Source organism: Acomys minous (assembly GCF_964271855.1).
Source record: "Acomys minous genome assembly, chromosome: 7".
In the NCBI taxonomy this organism is placed as follows: domain Eukaryota; kingdom Metazoa; phylum Chordata; class Mammalia; order Rodentia; family Muridae; genus Acomys; species Acomys minous.
In genome coordinates, this window is record NC_140488.1 from 70,764,951 (window position 1) to 70,784,182 (window position 19,232).

At 38.6% G+C, this 19,232-nt stretch overlaps 1 long non-coding RNA gene across 1 annotated transcript in view; it reads left to right on the forward strand.

The window, feature by feature from the left end:
* Positions 1 to 18,956, forward strand: part of LOC311602171 — a 44,397-nt gene extending 25,441 nt beyond the window's left edge. The window contains exon 5 of the long non-coding RNA XR_014780699.1: positions 12,414 to 18,956. This is a non-coding gene — a long non-coding RNA (uncharacterized lncRNA). The remainder of the gene's footprint in view (positions 1 to 12,413) is intronic.
* The last annotated feature ends 276 nt before the right edge of the window (positions 18,957 to 19,232 follow it).

Here is a 19,232-nt window from a genome sequence, read left to right on the forward strand (position 1 = left end):
TTGAAGACCATAACATTTTCCTCTTATAACCATTCCAAAAGAACTCATAATTATAGATATTTCTTCACAATTACTAAAGTACATCTTGGTGGTCATATAGGCTGAAAAATTAAGGCCTTTTAAAAAACTTTTAAAAATTCACTTTATGTCCCAATCGTAGCCCCCTCCCTCCTCTCCTCCTGGTCCCACCCTCCCTTTCTCTTCCCCTATTCCCCCTCCCCTACTCCTCAGAAAAGGGGAGCCCCCCAACCCACCCAGGCACTTCAAGTCACATCAGTACTGAGCACATCGTCTTCTACTGAGGCCAGACAAGGCAGCCCTGCCAGAGGGAAGTAATTGAAAAGCAGGCAACAGAGTCCATTTCAGAGACAGCCACTGCTCCCCTTACTAGGGGACCCACATGACGACTAAGCTGCCCATTGGCTACATATGTGTAGAGGGCCTAGACAGTCCTTGTTGGTGCTTCAGTTTCTATATGCTCCCTAGGCCCTGGTTAGTTGACTCTGTTGGTCGGATTGTGGAGTTCCTGTCCCTTCCAGGACCTTCTATCCTTTCCCTCACTTTCCCATGAGGCTCTCCATGCTCTGCTTAATGTTTGGGGGTGAGTCTCAGCATATGTTTCTATCTGCTGCTGGATGGAGCCTCTCAGACAACAGCTATGCTAACCTCCTGTCTGCAAGCATAGGAGAGTATCATTAATAGTGTCAGTGATTGGCGCTCTCCCATGGGCTGGGTCTCAGGTTGGGCCTGGCATTGGTTGGACATTCCCTCGATCTCTGATCTATTTTTATCCCTGGACATCTTGTAGGCAGAGTAAATTTGGGGTTGAAGTTTTTGTGGGTGATTTGGTGTTCCACTCCCTCCACTAGAAGTCCTGTCTGGCTAGAAGGTAGCCTCTTCGGTCTCCATGACCCTCACTACTAGGAGTCTTTCTTAGGGTCACCCCCATATCCTCCCAGGAGGCTACACTGCTGTAGGTCTCCAGCTTGTCTCAGTGATGTTCCCCACCCTTGGTTTCTCTTCTCTCTGCAAGCCCTCTGACCTCCTGCCCATACTCTCCCCATATCTGATGCCCACCCTCATTCCCCTCCCATTCCTTCTCCTACCCTGTTCCCTCTCTTCATCCACTTATGCTGTCTATTCTAGAGAAATTAAAGCCATAAGTGAGACATTTTATCATAGAAATCTTAATTGGATGCTGTAATACATTGGGGATGGAGGCAAGGTCAGAAGCAGAAAAGAATGCCTCCTAGAAAATTTAAAAATTTTCAGTAAATTTAACATGTGTCTCTATGGTCTTCATGTGGTGGGATTAAGGAAAAGTAGAAGTGTAAGGGCATTTGATTTAACATGGGCTTCCAACTTAATATCTTCTGAGAGTTGGAAGTACCCATGTTATTACAAAGGTATAATCATGAAGTATATTCTCTTTTGAACTAGAAGAATACAGGTTAATGGTTATTCACATTCTGAATTTAATATTTTAGTGTAGTTTTAAAAAATATCTACTGTATATTTACCCTATAGAAATTTGGTCCAATTTCCCTGTGTGGTAGCATTCTTACTAAATAATCTTCAATGCACTGATAACATTGAGAGTCACTTATAGAATGGTTTTTTAAAGATAAAGATTGATTGAAAAATCATTCTTCCAGTGGAATTTAAATAACTGGAATATTTCAAAAATGTGAGAGACACAAACAAAAATATCCAGAGGCTATTATGAGCTCATAATTTTTGTGAACGAATAGCCACTGTAGGCAACTTTTTTTCCTTACAAATTGTTCTTTAAGGTTTTTATGAGTTTTATTTAACTTGGCATATTTAATATACACAAGGAATCCAGGTACAGTGTCACATGCCTAAGATCCCAGCACTTGTGAGATGGAGACAGGAGGACTGGGCCACATCTCAAAACCACCCATACATGTGTGCATATATCTTTAGCTATATGAATAAAATAATTTATCTTTTACTTTATTTGTCAGAATCTCCTCAGAACTCTGTACCTTCCTGTCCTAAGCATTTTTTACTTATTCATCCAATGGAGTGAATACAATCTAGTAAGTCTTGTCTGAGTGAATGGATTGATTGATCAATTGATAAAACTAAGACAATCTTATTCTGAATTAATGGCTGGCATAATCCAGCCATTATTAAACCAAAGTATGTCTCTAAATGAAACCATCAGGTGAACTGCTTAATTGAATGGTTTTTAGGCCAAACTTGTCTAGAATTTTTACGTGGACATGAAAAAGTGGATTTGGATAGTTTTATGAGTAGATTAATTCTTTGATAGAAACAACTAACTTATTAAAATAGTTTATTTGATAGTCCATGTTGACTGTGTGCAAAATCAGAAAGCACTTGGAAAACTAGATGGTTTACATCTACTTTGAATATAGGATTTTTAAAAGAATAATTTTGAATTACAAGTCCGATTGAGAAGTTTGGGGCTTAAAAGAAACCCCACAGCCCCTGCGAGTCCTCATTCTACGTTCAGGCCCATTGTTCGGGTGAATTAGAGGCTCATGCTTTACTTTTCTTTTGGGAGAGTGCAGTTTTCCAAAAGAAACAGCAACTCTCTGCTGGGCACTGGCTCCTTCCTGGAACCAGATGAAAAAGTTAAAATTAGTTATTGGGAATTGTGTGTGATCTACAGAAGCAACCAGAATAGTTCATTTCAAAAGAAACAAAAGTGTTGGGGGAGGGTAGAGAAAAACACACATACTAAAAATACACCTAGAATTCCTGCAAGGGTCATAAATTCAACTCTAACAGAGTGCTGGAAACCAAGACAGTGCTGCTCTATCTGCTGTCGGATGAGTGGCTCTCGTAGAGATGAGCCAATCTGAACTAAGCCAACCAAGCTACCTTTCATCTTCAGATCAGTTTTTTGACACAAAACTATTTGATGCAGTCCTTTCCTATCCATTTTTTGAGGCCCCTCTCTCTCCAGAAGTTAAAAATAAGATTTAAATTTCTTTCATCTTTTAAAATCCCCCTTAGCTCTACCCTATGTTAAAGTTTCTCCTTTCACAGTCCCTTTTGTTTTCAGATCAGACAAAAATCTACTACCTCTGGTAGTCTGTGACTTTAAGATGATCAAGGAGCCCCAATTCACTGTACTCTGCCAATTCATGTATGAAAATGAAACCTATTGACTTTCCGAGTACCATTCCCCCTACCCTTTCTTTTTCTTCTGGTCTGAGTCAAAGATCTTTATGGTATCCTCTGAACAGGTTTGGGAAACTCATAGTAAGTAGTCATAGCTGAACTGGCTTTCTAGGGCTGAGTTACTCTTATTTACAATTCTAAGATAATGAATGTGAAAAGTATGGGACAGTCCCTTCTGCCATCTACCATTCTCTGGATCCTGCGAAACAGTTTTTGAGGAAACCTTTATATATCACATCTATTTGAGGTGTGTGTGTGTGTGTGTGTGTGTGTGTGTGTGTGTACATGCACGTGTGCATGACAAAGTGAACGAAAGCAAGAGAGGGAGAGAGAGAGAGAGAGAGAGAGAGAGAGAGAGAGAGAGAGAGAGAGAGAGAATAGTTGGCTTTTACATTGGAACTATGTAAACCTGGTTACTATGGGGGGGAAAAGCATAGTTTCCAAATTAATGAAAATATACTTAACCTTGAAGACCAGATGGCATACTTGAAGTGAAATGTTAGAATGCTCTCAAGCGTTGGCCATATATGTTGCATTTGGGGGCTGAGAATAGAATTTAGAGGCGATTCTAGCTCTGACCATGCTGTGGTTCAGCTCTTAGGGCCTGGTCAGCCATAAAGCATGTAGAGCCAATGTCTTTCTTTGATAGATCTCTTGACAGTCACTACCACAATCAAGTAGCAAATAACTGGAAGCGTTAGCTGGTATTGAAGTATCTATGATGTGCTTGGGTAATAGTTTAAATACTTCATAGGAATTTTCTCATTTAACCTTCAACAGAAGCCAAGGAAGTATAATTATTAACTCAACTTTTCAGAGGAAGAAAATGATAAAAATAGTCTCTGATCAGGCAACTGATCCAGGATTCAAATCCAAGCGGTCAGTCTCCAGGCTCAGTCAGCTCATATTAGTTACCACTATAACCATAAGTCTGCATTTATAAAATTACTTATTTGCTCAACATAATATTTGTACATGAAACTATTTATTTGTATAAACTTAGTACAGAACATATAATAGCTTATGAGTTACGTAATCCATAAAATACAGGTTATATTATTTTTCTAAATGAGAAGACATATACACGGATAAATTATGGTGCAGGATAGATAGGACTAGATGCTGAGTTTACTGACTCAGTAGAAATATATATAATGATTTGACACTTTTCAGAAGGTCTGTGAGGCAAAATTAAGTGAAAGTGAATCGAAGGATAGTCGAATATATAGTAATATTCTAATGCCATTAGAAAGCACTGCTACATATTCAGTAGGAACCGAGGTACACTGTTTTAGGTGCTGGTACAGACAAATAGGATGAGATTATTATCAAGAAGCTTGCAGTGCATATGGAGAGTAAACTATGGTTATAGTAGCATCATCCATACTACAGTGAGAAATGAGGCAGGTAGAGATCATTATAGATGGTTTTAGGTATTAGTCATAAAAAGGTTCCTGTTTTTATCCCTAAGACAATGCAGAAACATTTACCTAATGCAGTAACCTTATTAAATCTGCAAGAATTTTCACTCTAAGTAGAGAGAGGAGATGGGAAAAAATGAGGTTATATGCTTCTAAATTTGACTCTTTCCTTATTTTAATTATATAATTTATAACACTCTTATTTATTAGCATCATGATCTATTCAAACATATCAATATATCTACATCATTGCTTTATGTAATAAACAAAATAATCTTCAGAGACCTCACAGCCCAGCTGGGGAAATATTCATTACAAACACATAGATGGGAATACAGCTCACTAGTATGGTTTTCCTGTCCTATATGAAGTCATAAAGAAACTACTGTGTCAAGTGTACCTGCTGGTGTTCCTTGAGAACACGTAAGCATGGCTTGTTTGCCTGTATTCCTAGAAGAAGGTGCAAATAGACAGTCAGAGGTCAGTAAGAAGGTTTTGTTGTTATAATTCAGTATCAAGTATTTCCACAGACAGTGAGCCCCATCGTGGCTGCTCAGGACTTAGATTTATTCCCACTTCTTTCTTATTTTAGATAAACTTTTGACCTTTTGGTAAATTAACTGTGTGAAATTGTATTAAAATTCTTTTATGGATCATTCTTTTCTTCTTAATATAATATACAGAGTGGTTGGAAATATTCAGTCACACATTGAGTAAGACCCTATTTCAGATGCCCAGATCTGTGACCTTATTACTCTGGCTTTGAAAGCTTTGTTAGATAGGTTTCACACTACATAAATTCAGAATCCTTAGGAGTTTTAAAGGATGGTAAGAGTCAAGCTAGTCTATTTTCTAATATCAAGTTGATTATCAATAGAGGAATTTCAGCTGGACACAGAGAAAACTGAACTTACCATCTTAGACTTTGTAATAGCCCTTTGGGGAGGCTTTGGAGGACTCCTCAAAGGAATCTGCTCAAAATCTGCCCTGGAAGCCTTTCAGTCGTACTCAGTACTGGAAAAGACTGCTGGTTACAGACAACTGCTTTCATTTTGCCCTGGTTCAAAGGCGTTTACCACAGTCTTACAACTTGTGAGTCCAACGTGCCTTTAATTTATAGCCAAATGGTGGTTGTTGACCCCAAGCAGTTCTCTAAACCCTTTGATATAAAGGCTGTATCATATTCTGAGTTTCCACACATGAGAATAAGATAGTTAAAACTTGAGGGTGAACATCAAATAGGGACCAACATTTTGAATTTAAAGAATTATTTTATAGCCCTTTGTTATCCGGGGAGCCTCAAGTTGTCAAATTATCATTGGTCTTCTCTGAGTTGCTGTATGCTGTGAGAGAGAGGATGTAGTTCCCACCTCTCATTCATAGTTATATAAAGGAGCTAAGTAGGTCCACCTGAGAAGGAAGGAAAAGAGATAGAGGGAAAGAGGTTTTCTGTAACTCAATAGAAAGTAAAAAAAATTCTGAAGAAGTCTAACAGGACTGTTGGAATTAGCTGATGCTTAAGCAAATAACAAAATCTCGTTGCCATTTTACAAACTATTCCTAAAACCTATCTTGCTGTCTGAGCAAAAAAAAATTACTCCTTATAGTCATTCCTGTTCCAGGTGACTGACCCTAAACTCAGAGGGTGGGAGGGAAGGGAGATGAAGTAAGATGTTGTTTTTGACAGCAGTTCAGGCCTGATTCAAGCTGTCTTCATCTCTGCCCAGCTGTCTGAAGCAGAAGATGCATTTCATTGGACTTTATTTGATCACTGTGGCTCTGAAATGGCAAGATGTCTGGAAGCCATCATGAGAAGAGAATCTGAGAGGGTGCATCACCAATGTTACTTTTACAACCACATTGCAGTATTTGCCGTGTGTTGTAAATAGCTATTTTTTCTTCATTTCCACTAATACTTCTAAGACTATTAAGCAAAAGTAACATCATAAGATTTGAATGATTTCCTAACTCAGAGGAATCCCTGATACTTTTTTATTTGATTTGAAAGTACATGCCCCAGTTTTCTTCATAGTGTTTCAAAATGACAGTGGTGATAGGTACAGCCATTTCATACATTTTAGAATACTTACCAGACGTACATTTTATAGTAGAGAATCTAGGACAACTTGAGTTTTGTCTAGCAGATTCTTCAGGATCAATATTCCTGGGTATAGAGCCCAATCATTTATTTCAAAATAGGAAGCCTGAGCTGATAGTTGCTGCTCAGAAAACCACAGAATATTGGGAAGCTGAAATGAAATTTCAAAGGAAGAATGTGTAGTGGGGAATTTTTCTGGGAAGCAAAAATCCTGTTGCTCGGTGTGTCTGTAAGTGTTCGCTTGTTTGTATGTCTACTCTATATGACAGGAAAGCGTGTTCTTGAGAAATTTAGATTATATCACACATGCTCAGAGTTGCTAGGATTCTTTAATAGGATCAAGTCTATCTACATTTTGTTTGTTTGTTTTTGTTTTTGTTTTGTTGAGACAGGGCTTCTCTGTGTAGCCTTGGCTGTCCTGGACTCACTTTGTAGACCAGGCTGGCTTCGAACTCACAGAGATCCACCTGCCTCTGCCTCCCGAGTGCTGGGATTAAAGGTGTGCACCACTTATCTACCTTCTTAACCCCATGTTTGAATTACAACTGTAACATCCTTTTCTGACAGTGATCTAGGCACAGAATTTAAAGTCTCTCTCTCTCTCTCTCTCTCTCTCTCTCTCTCTCTCTCTCTCTCTCTCTCTCCTCTCCTCTCCTCTCTCTTTCTTTTTCATTCTTTGGTAAAGCATGGGGCTGTTAAAATGACATTGTCTTTCTACAGTTAGATAGACATGAATTTGTGTCCAGGATCTACACTTCACTGGATGATATTATGAAAGTTGCCTTCTTTCAGTTTGAACTTCAGTTAGGAAATTCTCTCACACATATGCTTTTGTCTGGGCTCAAAGGATTATTCAAGATCTTATAAGAAATCTTTTTTTTTTAAAAAATATGTTATCTTAAGTGCTTCTTGAGTTTGTACTTATTTGGATTAAAAAGACAAAGCAGGTTTGTAGAATATGTACTGTGGATATTTCTCTCCAAAATATGTTCTCCTCTTAACAAACAGAAATCAAGATTATTCTATGTTTAATTTCTATAGTTAATGTGATATTAGCCCAGTAATCAATATTTTGATTTTTATCGGACATGCAATGCTCCAAGTGAAAGCCTGGATTTAAAATTAAGACCTAGTGTTGAGTACTGGCAGAGAAGCATTGCTTAACTATTAAGTACTATGTGAAAAAAGATGCAGTCATTGTTTGTTATTGACTTGGTATCTTTCAAGCTGAGTTTACTCTCCCCATAACCTCCTTAATCAGTTCTATAGTTTGTTAATGTTTTCAAAGATCTCAAGCCATGAAGCTGTCCAAGTTTTTGGCTGTTGTTAACAGTAGAAAGAGCATTTTTTTATTCTGCTTCTGCAGTTTTCTCATACTGTACCCAAAACTTGAAATGCCATTTAATTCTCTTCTGAATCATTGAAAAGTCTGTCCATTCTTTGGGGTAATATTCAGTTTCAGTTCTCATCATGAAGTCTTTCTTGGTCATTCCAAAACATGATGCTCTCTCCGAGCACATGGAATTGATCATATACATAATAATATTTACACAAATCATTATGAAAATCATTTTTATGGAAACTTCCTATGTGTGGAATACCTACTATGTGCCAAATTCTATAGGGAACACAAATATTTGAATGGAATCTTGAACATGGACAGAGATTATTATTTGGGCTTAAAACAAAGCCATATTACTGGATTAGCACACATGCTTTAATTGACTTCTATCGATATGAAAAGGAGACATAGATATAAGGGAGCTTGAAGCAAAGCTAGACAGACTTGAAGATTCTCTAGGACTAGAGATTCCAATAGCAAAAAGAAAAGGATCTACAGGTGGAAATGATTGTATGTAGAAAAAGGCAAGAGAGATGTCTGGTATTTGTTCTCAAATAGAATGATGGCATGAGCTTGTAAGTCATCATTCTCATCCTCATAAGTAGAATAATGTTTTTTAAAAAACAACTTTTCTTACACGTACCAGAGAGAAGTACATACCCCCAGTTGGACAGATGGGTAGATACAGACAACCTTGGCCCATAGGAACAGAAATCTAGGAGCAACACATCATCATTACAGGCAGTTGTAGGGTAGAAAAACAAGCTTCAGTTGATGAATTGCTAAGGGCTCAGAATAGACAAGTGTGAAAATTAGAAGCTCCAACAGAAGCAGTTTTATATTGCATGTGTTTTATCCACAGGATCTGTTCTAGGTTATGCAGTAAAGATATTTAAAAAAATACTTGTTTTTTGGCAAGGAGTGGGCAGGAGTAGCCATTTGGAAATATACTCAGAGCATTCTACTATGCTTAAGGCCTATAGTCCAGAGAAAATGTTCTGTCAGAGCTTGACTGACTGGGATTTTATGAACGCTCAGATGACTTTGCGGAAGATAAATACTCTAGTCCCCTTTATCCTTCTTGTATCATATAAGCAGGGAGGAGGGAATCAACCTGAGTAGTACTTGTGAAAGGAGCACAGGCTTACTAAAATATTGAGACCATATTATGAGATTGCAGAGTACTTCCCACCACACCAGCAAGAATTTTGAGCAACAACAGGAGACTATGGAGAAATATCTAGAGAAACCTGGAGGTAATTTATCACCAGTAGACCTTTCTTACAAGAGGTGTTGAAAATGTTCTTCAGAAATAGACAAAATAACAAATGTAAGAAATGGGGATCTCTGTGAAGAAAGGAAGACTATTAGAGGGTGAGTAAACAGAGGTAAATTTAAATTTTTCATTTTTTAATTCCCTCAAATATATGATTATTATCTATTTTTCCTCATACACTAAAAACAAACAAAAAATGTTCACTCTTGTTCTTATTTTTTTCTACTAGGTGAACAGCAACACTATATTTGGTGATTATCTTATAGATAGGCAAAATGAATGATAGCAGTATTATAAGGAATGAGAATAATGCTTTTGGGAATCTTGTTATGTTCGTAATACTTTTGAAATAGTGCAGTGTTAATTGAAGGTGGAGTTTGATCAATTGGGAATGTATGTTATAACATCAATGGCAAACACTAAAATGTAAGGATGGAATGTAGCTAGTGCAAGACCCTGGGTTCTGTCTCCAGCAGTAAGGAAAAAGTGTATCTTACATGCTAAGAAAGGAAATAAAATGAAATCATATATGACATACTAAAGGTGGAAATGGAGTAGAAGAAAAGTGAGACCAAGAAGAAGGAAACAAATGGAACGGAGAAGTAGTAAGAAATGTGGTAGATACTAATTCAACCTTACCAGTGCTTATTTCAACATCAGTTATCTAAGTACTCCCAATTAAAAGTCCGCTGGAGCTGGAGAGATGCTCAATGGTTAAGAGCATGTGCTGCTCTTGGAGAGGACCCAAGTTCGTTTCCTAGCATCAACATCAGGCAGCTCACAACTCCCTGTAACTTCACCTCCAGGAGTATTCAACCTCTCTGGACTCCACAGGCACCTGCTCTCATGTGTACATATCCACATAAACACATATAATTAAAAATAATAAATGTGGAGCTGGAGAGATGGCTCAGAGCTTAAGAGCACTGACTGCTATTCCAGAGGTCGTGAGTTCAAATCCCAGCACCCACATGGTGGCTCATAACCATCCATGATGAAATCTGACACCCTCTTCTGGCCTACAGGTATACATGCAGGCAGAGCAACATAATAATAAATAAATAAATATTAAAAAAATAAATGTAAATCTTTAAGAATCATATTATCATTGTTGTATTTAAAAAACCCAAGACTCAAAAATATAAAATTATACTTTTGTATTTCAATATTTTCCTCAGGTTTATTAGTTCTTGATAGATTCAGTAGGCAGAAAATCAGAAAAATTTAGTAGAACTAAGAAGGACCACCAACCAACTAGATCTAGCTGATATCTTTATAATACTTCAACAACAGAGTATATTTCCCTTTACAATTCCAATAGAATGCTACCCAGTTCACATTTCAGTATATAAATTGCAACATATTGTTTTAAAGAATAGAAACCATACAATGTAAGCTCTCAGAGAATAATAAGATTAAAGTAGAAATGAACAACAAGATGATAGATAAAAAACTCCCAAATACTTGGACACAATTCAAAATAACATGTAGGTTAAATAGTTTTTTAAAGGAATAAAAATACTTTGCATTAGATGAAAATATAACTTATCAGGATTTGTGGAATTCAGCCAATGCAGTGCTTATAGACAAGTTCGTAGTACTGAATGCATATATTATAAAAGAAAGTTTTAAAGTCTATATTTTAAGTTTCTTCCATTGGAGATCATTAAAAGGTAAATGATACCCAAAGACATAAAAATTTATAGACAATAGAAATTAGAGAAATCAATGACATAAAAACTGAGAATAAATAGAGAAAATGAAGTGAAATTGAATGGAATTTCTTGGAATAGATTAATAAAATAGATAATCATCCAGCCAGGTCAGATAAAAAAGAAATTGGTACATATACAATGAGATATTATCCAGCCACAAAGAATGATGAAATCATGTCATTTTCAGGAAAATAAATAGAACTGGCAATCATCATATTAAGTGTAATAATTGAAGTTCATAAAGACAATATCACATTTTCTCTGCTATGCAAATGTAGATTTTTAAGACAAAGACATAAAAGGAGGAAGGGAACTACTCAGGAAGAGGAACAGGACCATCAGGAAATGGGAGATGTGTGTAAATGAGAGGGCAATAGAGGATAAATAGAAAGGATTCAAGTATATTATTGACAGGTATGAAGATGTTATAATGAGAATAACACAATTACTATGTACTAATAGAAAGGTCAGACAAAATATGAAAGAAAAAGTCACAAATGACTGAAATCTGAAATTAAAAGAGGGGACAAAGCTAATAGATAGTAAAAGGATAATAAGGAATTATTATAACCATAAATTTCATAAATAGATGAAATGGGCCATTCCTCCAAAGACAATACACCAAACTCTTTAATATATAGCCTAACTAAAATTTTAATTAAAAAAGACAATCTATTGAAACTCAAAGGGAATCAATTATTTGAATAGGCCTGTATCTACTAAGAGAATTAGTTTGATAATTATCCCCCTAAAAGTATTAGACCAAGGTTGATCCATGGGTGAATTAAAACAAAAATTCTTTGAAGAAGAACCTGTATCAATTCTCTACAACTCCCCCCATAAGAAAGAAAACAAAAGCAAAAGGGTGTTCCCTAATTCATTTCAGAAGACATTAGGTAGACCAGAAAGAATGCAGGTCCATGGCTTAACAAGTAATGTGTTCTAGTCTTGACTGTAGCTATTTGCCAGTCTATCTTATCACTAAACCTCTTTCAGCTTTAGTCTTTATTGGTAAAGTTGAGCTAATAATAAGCTAGACATGGAGGCACACACCCATAATCCAAGGTAGAGGGAGTAGGGTCAGAATTTCAAGACCAATCTGGGCTCCAAAAGTACATTTGACAGTATTGCTATAGACTGGATTGTGTCCTCTTCCAAATTAATAGTTTGATGCCCTAGCCCTGATGTGACTCTATTTGGAAATAGATGTTTAGGGAGGTAATTAAGGTTAAATGAGATAATATTAGTGGGACCCCAATAAAGAACTGCTGTCTTTATAAGAAGAGAAGAGACATCAGATCTCTCTCTCTCCCTCCCTCTCTCCTTCTCCCCTCCCTATTCTTTCCCTCTCCCCCTCCCCCCTTTTCTCTCTGCATGAATACAGAGGAAAGGCCATTTGAGGACACAGTGAGAAGATGATGGTTATCCACAAGCCAGGAAAAGAAGCCTTACCAGAAACCAATCCTGACATACTGAGTTTGGGTTTTCAGCCCCTACAACCGTGAGACAATGAACGTATTGTTTATGACACTCACTCTATGATATCTTGTTGTGGTAGATGAAGGAAACTAACTATTTCTTAATGTTGGGAATATTACTTAGAAGCATCTTTGAAAATGGTAAAGTCATCTGTGTTTGCTATTCTTATCTCTCATTTTCCACTGTTGAACCATTTAAAACTGTGATGGACTCATTTCTTTTTAGTTTTAGTATTTGTTTTCAAACACTATGTCTGACAAATACTGTCTTGATAATACACTACAAAGAGTTAGAGACATAGGTAAAGGCTACAGTTCCCAATTTCCATTCAAAGAGTGTATTCTAAGTTTGGGTGGTGGTGATGGAGCACTCTGACCTGTGGAGCATCATTGGTTGGACGGTTTTATTAGTGATTCTCTTTAGATTTGGTTTGGAACTGAGATACAAACTAGATCATATCTCCTTAGTCTCTCCATTTAGTCTTTCCCAGTTAATTGCAAAATATGCAGCTATATGCTTTCTAGTTTTTTTTTTTCTTTCAAGGCCATTATCTAGGCACCAAAAACAGAGATGGAAAAAGACAGGTTTAATCCAAAGCACCAGTTTCCATTACCTTAAGCTGCCTCAATGATTTTTCTGATGGGTTGAAATTTCTTGCACTTGGTTTCTAGCCCAAGGTATATGCAATACTTCAATGAAATTGCTTACGACATGTTGAAGCTGGTGCCTGGGAACTATGAGTTCCTTAAATATTAAAAAAAAAATACCCAGAACTTCTTGAATAGGCACTGGATGAAAGAGGAGATAGTTTTCAAAGTTTTCACTTGCTTTGGCGATCTACACTGATGTTGAGAGTGTTTTGTTCTGTGAAAGACACAAAGATACATATTAATAGCCTATGTCAGAAAGTGTGTATTCCTCAAGCTTCATGTGAAACCCTCCACATTATGGTGCTGGCCTTCCTCTCCAGTCTAATCTCCTGTTACATTCCTTACTTCAATTGACTCCCATCTTTGTGCCTTTGTAGTGCAGTTGTTAACCACATAATTAGCCTTAGAGCTAGAAAGACAACTCTTACCTACAGGCCCTTTTTCCAGATACTCAGGAGTTTATGGGCTCAGAAGGGAACCTTTTAAAGTGTCTCATGTGGTTCAAGGCATTATAGAAGCTTGTTCCATATAGAGAAGTCCCACAGAAGGAATTCCATTTCTGATGGCCTCATAGAAGGAATAAGGACCAGGGAGCAGCCTTCTGCCACACATGGTATTAAGTCCTGTGTTTTAGCTCTCTTAGGTTGGGTTTGAGCAATTACCTTCTTGGAAAATATGCAGATATAATAAATGTGACTTTTCTGCTTCACCATAGGGAAGAGTTTAGCAAACTTGAGGAGTGAGATATGAGCAGCAGTGAATTTTCTCTCAGCAGTGAATCTTTGTCCCTGAGCAAGATGTTTGATTCTCTTAACAATGTTCAGAAAGGTGTGGCAAGGGCTGACACACATATGCAAAGGCCTCACTTTTCATCATCTGGGAATAGTAGGTGCCCAAATTCCACCTGTTTCCCTTGATGTCCCAGTTGATAGGAAGATCCTTGGTATAACAAAGACGTGGATGTCCTGGCTGAGACAAGAGAAAGGTGTTGAGTAATGTGTGCCAAGAGCTACTGCACATCAGGGGGATGTGAGGTCATGGCTATCTTGACTTTGACTGTTTGATACTGTGCCCTATTGATAGTGAGGTCCATGCCTCCAAGGGTTGTCAAAGCAAAGGTTAGGGATCAGTTGCAAAGACAAAGGGGAAGAAAGGCTGCTCCCCCATTGGAGTCCTGGTGTTTGGAAACAAGATGTTTGTAAGGTCAAGATAAGACACCCAGATTCTAATCCTAGATCTGCCCTTGACTTCGTGTATGACCTTGGGCAAGCCATTTCTTATTTTGAATCTCAGTTTCTTTATATCTTTAAAAGTGATGGATGCCAGATGTGGTGGTGCATGCCCTTAATCCCAACACTCAGGAGGCAGAGGCAGATGAATCTTGAGGCTAGTCTATGTAGTGAGTTTCAGGCCAGCCAGGGATACACAGTAAGACCCTGTCTCAGAGAAATCAAGAATGGTTTGAAGCTGGGGATATAGCCCAGTTGGTAGAGTAGTTACCTAGCATGCACAAAGCTCAAGGTTCGAATGCCAATGCCACATAAATTAAGAATAGTGGTACATGTCTGTCTGTAACCCCAGCTCCTAAGTGCTAGAGGCCAAGAGAATCAGAAGTTTAAGGTCATCATCAGCTACATTTGAGTTTGGAGACATTCTGGAATATATGAGGCACTGTCTCAAAAACAAAGCAAAAGTTAAGTTTATCTTTGAGGTGCCTTCTTACACTGACCGTAGCATTTTTGGACCCTCAAGTTCTCTAGGGAAGGAGCAAATGCCAAGGCTGTTAAATCTAGGCTGAAAGTTATAGAATATAAAAAGAATAAAAGAAAAAACCTTTAAAGTACAAAACCACAAAGTATATCATGTTATTGGTATTCTCCTCTGTGTATTTCCCACTATAAGTATTTTGTCCTGTTGTCCCTGGGGAACAATTGAAATGTCTTGGGAAATGCCCAAATGACGTCATTCAACCAGAAAGGACTTCAGCAAGTTTTTCAACAGGAACCAGTGTCAAATTTTTGTTTCAGAAAATATGGTCACCATAACTCTGTAGCACTTACCTTATCTTCCTTTCTAGGATTTTCTCATGTGTCAAATTTTCCATCTGTGTAATAAATGTCCAAGGAAATAGAAGCTGATTAATGTAATCTGCTGGAATCATTTATTACTCACATTTGACATATCTTTGGGAACGTAAAGAGTCATTCTTCAAGATAGATATTACATGTATTGTGATTGCAAATGGGTGAAGAAGCCAGTTAGGTTCTTCTCCTGTGACATTCTAGAGCTAGAGGACAGAAGAAACTGAGCAGCAGGGGAAATTAGTGGTAGCAGCAGGAAGGCAGGAGTTTCAAATATCCATTGTTTGCAGTCTCTGCTGATAGTGAGTGGGAACCAGCAGGCTTGGACTTAGGTAAAGGACCATGCAAGCTATGCCTGCCTGAACATCTGTCTCAAGCCCTGACCTCTCTCCTGGGTCAGAGGAGAATTTTAAAATGCTTATTTTAATGTTCAGTCTGGCACCCTAAATCTATTTATCTTCTCTTCAAGACTTGGCCTTTTCCCGAGGTCACTGTTGCTGTTACTGGCACTACTATTTTCATCTTATCGATCACTAAAAATGATGCAGGCGGCACTTACATTTTTTTCCCATTGCCCTAATGAATCTAGTCAGTTGCTAAGTCATGGTAGTACTCCTTCACAGCCCATCTCACAATCGACAACCTCTTCCCTATTATACGATGACACCACTTATTGGGCCTTCATGGCTTCTCATGTCAAATGTTGTGATTAACCCTTACCTGTTTCATTTTCCCTGCACCTTATCTACCCCAATCAATCCAAGCACACACTCACATGCAACCATTAATGTTCTTTCCTCCCAGTTGTTAGGCTAAGTGTAGAGAGAGGCGATGATATTAGTTTTTAGCAGTTCATATACATCTCGCTTTGAAGAAGGGGAAGACTATTTGGAGGCAATTTCAGGAGTTCATACTGCCTTAAGGAAATACTTGCCTCTAGTTAAAATTATATTTTATCTTGAAGCACTTTCACTGTGTGCTGTACCTCTGAAGTTGAATGTTCAAACAGGCTTGAAGCCTGTGTTCCGCTGTGCCCACGGCAGACTGGCATTCTTCATTTCTTTCCATGTACACTTAGAACTGCTAAGTGCTTTCTTGTTGCTTTTTACCCCCGAGCCTCATCTGATCTTTCTCACAGATGTTGGGGATTCAGGGATTCCCCATAGGTTTGAGAGTCTCCTCCCTCATTACCGGCCTTGGCCTCTTCCCACAGCCATGTTTCCATCACTCACATGGACTTGGTCACGTGGCAGCTTTGTGGATGGGCTCTTCAGCCATCTCCCACGAACCCAGGCCAAGAGGTGACATTCAATCTGTCCTCAGTGTATACCTCCATCCTGCCAAAGCTGTAAAACTGTCCGGGATTATAGTCCCTTTCTGTTATGTGCATGAGCAGGCACTTTCCAAAGACATTGATCGGCTCCCTAATGATCCCGTGGCACAGCAGGTAGAGCTCATGTGGTTTGCAGCAGGAAAGCCAGACCAGAGCAACTAGCCTAGTGCTTCAGGCTCAGAGCTCCTGAAACTCTCAAATCCCAGGGCTTGAGACATCCGCTGGGTATTTTTGGAACCCATCCCAAACACAATTAAATATCCAGGCAAAAGGGGGAAAGAATCGTTAGGATACATATGGCCTAGCAAAAATAGGGGTGTTGGGGTAACCCATCCAACTGGTGCTCCCATCGCAGTTGCCCCAGCTCTGTCATCTCGTCAGTGTGCCTGCTGGAGTCAGGCTTGTCTGCATCCAGGGGCAGCTCTAATGGGCTTGCCCAGTATCCCAGGCATGTGCAACACTTCCCCCTAACTCAAACCACATGCAGAAGATCATGTCATACTTGGCGCATAACCAATCGAGAAAGGCATCAGAGGGTGTCCAGACCTCAGCTTGTTTGAACAAATGTCCAAAAAAACATTTCTGAAGGGATATTCCAGAAAAACATACTCACTCAAGGTCTTAAAACAGATGTTCGGGCTCTAGGATTGGGTTGCTTTGCAGCTACTATTATCACATACAATAAAGCAGGACCAAATCACTTTAAGGCTTGAACTAGGGTGTATGTTTAGCTTTCTTTTGCAGCTTTATTGTTGGCCATGGAGGATGTGTCAAAGGGCAGAACATAATGCTGAGAGGCAGCATGCTCTTGTGATTCACTCTCTGGCACCAGAGGCAGGCAGGCAAAGGCTTTGACCCCAGAGTAGCTTAATGTGTTAACCTAGCACAGTCTCACTTTGTTACACTACAAAACTAATGGCACTATGGCTGACTCCATAGCTTGGTCGAGAGAACTAAAACGTATTGCATATAAAGCACCCAGCAAGTTCAGCACTGTTATCAATACTAGCACCAGCAGCGCTTTCATGTTTATTTTTACTACTACTTTTATACTATTAGCACTGCTGCTGCTGTTGTCACTAAGACCGGAAACAGGACCTATTCTCAAGTTAGATGGGGACCTGCAGAGGGCCTCAGCATTGTTTGTCTAGCCTATGGAGGAGGTAAGCATACCAAAGAAGGAGATTACAGCATTGTAGTTCTAGCTTGAAAGGAATAGAAGGAGCAGTGCGGGGCTCCTGTAGTTTATTTTCCATCCAAAGCTCTTCCATCCTCCATTAGTTTGCTATATAACCCAGATCAATCCTCTTTAGATAACGGTGTTTCACTGGTTACCCTTGAAAATGAACCCCTGTGGCACTTGTTTGCAGGCAAGCCGACCTGTATCAGAGGCCTAGTCTGTGAATGGAATGTGCATGAGCAACTGGTCCAAAAGAATCAAGGCACTAACTACTTCTAATGGCTCTAAGCTAACAGCTTACACTCCCGAAGGACACTAGAGCCACCACCATGATCTTTGTTCGCTCCTGGCAAACAGTGATATCCTGGACTCACTGCTAGAGAGTGAACTTTCTATATAGCTATCACCTTTGCATATCGCTGTTCCATTTATACTTACTATGCCATAATAGCTATTTTATTATGCTGGGGATATGATCCCAGGGACTTGTATATGCTAGGCAAGTGCTCTATTACTGAGCAATGTCCCAAGATAGATCCATAATAACTCTTTAAGGAAGTTTATCCATCTATCCATACATCCATTAACAGTTCCCCCCACATCCATCCACCTCCCATTCCACAGATAGTTATTGACAACATCCACAAGATGGCTTTAGACATTGCACTGCTGTCATGAAGCTTACAGTCTAGCTGCCTGGTCCTGCCAAACATAGTGTACCATGAAATTTCACTGGAAAAGCTTAGTCTAGATTTTTGAAAGAAATGTTAGCCAGTACTTTACAAGTGAACATGTCTTTTAGGGTGCTTACATGGAAAGTGGAGGGGGTGTCTTACATCCAGCCTGAGCAAAAGTTCTGGGGGTGGCCTGGGACAGGGCTTTAGTAACAATGTGGCTGCATTTTGATTTCTAAGATGAATCTGGTTGATGCAAATTGTATACTTACTATGGCTGTACTGCGAAGTTTTGAAATGTGATAAGAAAACAATGTGATTTTGTGATTGTCCCACTCATAAACTGGCTCAGAAGGCAGTTCTCAAAGCAGCATTTCAAAAGTATTCTGAATACCAGCAACATCAGAACATGTTCCCAAGGGGACTGCTTCAGACAGCTCAGTACACATAGAAGTGTACAAATCCTGCTCTATTTAAAAATAAATACAGCTAATCGCTAATTTGTTCAAAAACAGTGCAAAGAAAGAAATATAGACTTACAAAAATTAATACATTTCTGAAATATTTGTGCATTATATGTTTGGATTATGATTGATTTTAAAATTAATTCAGTTAAAAAATAAGGAAAGGAAATTTTCCTTGTACTTATTTTTCAGTCAGTTCATGCATAGTCTTCTGCATATGAGTCTACGAAGTGAATACTTGGCCATTGTCTATGTGTTTACATCAAAGTTAATCTTCCCGTTACCCGGCCAGCATGCAGAAATGCTGCCTTCTGCTTTGAAGCCAGTGTATGATGAAGTTCA